Source organism: Pogona vitticeps, chromosome 3 (assembly GCF_051106095.1).
Source record: "Pogona vitticeps strain Pit_001003342236 chromosome 3, PviZW2.1, whole genome shotgun sequence".
Taxonomy (NCBI): Eukaryota; Metazoa; Chordata; class Lepidosauria; order Squamata; family Agamidae; genus Pogona; species Pogona vitticeps.
Window position 1 is genome coordinate 143,296,612 of NC_135785.1, and position 1,933 is coordinate 143,298,544.

A 1,933-nucleotide genomic window follows, 5' to 3' on the forward strand; every position below is an offset into this window, starting at 1 on the left:
GATCACACTTTAAGGTTGTAATCCTGTGTTCATGTACCCAGGAGGAAGGCCCACTGAATTCAGTGAGTCTGGCTTCTCAGTAGGTATGCATAGGATTGCCTTGTCAAATTATATTCAAGTTAAATATATTTGTCAGGGACACTGAATTTAGAAGAATATTTTACATCCATGCTACTATTTTAGGAGCAGGCAGTAATTCTGTCCTCCCACCTGGCCTTTTCTCTTACTTGGAAAATGGTAGCTGATTTTGACTATGTGATAGGCTTGTTTAGGTGTCAAATACAAAACGGTTTGAAGGGCCAACATATATATGCAGTTCCTTTTTTCTAAGCAATTTAGGTGGACCTTTTAAACAGAAAATCAACTTAGCATCACTTTAGATGGGAGAGCAGGTCAAAGTCATTTCACTGCCTGAGGCAAATCAGCACATGGTACCCTACTAGGGGAAACAGTTCCTACCCCTTCCTGGTTGGTCCAGGATCACTGGCCCAGCATACTCGTGTTTGTACGCCATGCCATTTAGAGCTAGGCAGAGAGTGGAGCACCAGTTTTACAACTCAGCAGTGGTGCAGGACCTGGTAAAGAAAACCTCTCCAGAGGCTAAGTGAGCCTTCCCGAATCCTAATAACAGGACAGAATAGGGATGGGAAATGAGAGGGCTTTCAAATGCTGTTGGATTTCAGTTCCAACCATCGCCAAGTACTGGCTATGCTGGCTAGGGCAGATGGAAGCTGCAGTCAAGAATATCTGGAGGACCACATTTCCCCACCATCAGTGCAGGGGCTGTAAAACATCCCCAAGTCACATGTATGCTATATAACTGGAAGACCTTGCAGGTATTGTGGTTAGTGTTGCAGCTGCCATAATACCTGTGAGGGGTTCCAGTTATACAGCATACATGTTACTTGGGGATGTTTTACAGCTCCTACACTGGGGGTGGGAAAATGTGATCCTCTAGATATTTTGCCAACTGCATAGTCACTGAAAAATACACTCCACTGGGTTCTGTGTTACCATAGTACATGGTTAGCTGGGTTTTTATTTAAATTCTTTCCTATTTATCTGGATTCTCCTTGTGCTTGCTTCCACCTTATTTTGACTCAGAAGCAGTTCTAGCTCTCTGAACCTTTGCTTCCTTGGTCTCGCTGACGTCCTAAGGACCCAACCCCTAGTTTGAGGTTTTGGCCCTGAAATCTCAGCGAGGCCTGTGCTGTTGGCATGATGATTCTCCTAACCACTACTTACCTAATTTGAGACACTTAACATCCATTAAATTATGTGGGCATCTCTTGAAGTAGAAAATCCTACAGGCTCTTCTCATTGACAAAAAGAAAATAACATGTCCATTTGTGACGCCTGAAATTTGCTGCCTGAGACAGCTGCCTCACTTTGCCTAATTCATTTTAGTGCTGTCCCAGACAGACAGGTAGCAATAAAAAACTTCAAAAGCCCCTTGCCTGTGTGTTTACTTGACTGCTACCTACAATGTGGCTGTTTAAATGCATTTAATTATCAAAGCTCCCTTCATGAATTGCTGCCTTGTCCTGGCGAAGGGACTTGAGTAATTCAGAGAAGCTAAGGGCTATGCTATGCAGGGACACCCAAGATGGACAGGTCATACTGGAGAGTTCCGACTAAATGGGATCCACCTGGAGCAGAAACTGGCAAGCCACTCCAGTATCTTTGCCAAGAAAACTCCATGGATAGAAACAAAAGGCTAAAATATATGACACTGGAAGGTGAGCCACTCAGGTCGGAAAGCAACCAACATGCTACTGAGGAAGAGCGGAGGACAAGTACAAGTAGCTCCAGAGCTAGTGAAGTGGCTGGGCCAAAGCCGAAAGGATGCTCAGCTGCAGACGCACCTGGACGTGAATTGAAAGTCCGATGCTGCAAAGGAAAATACTGCATAAGAACCTGAAATGTAAGATGT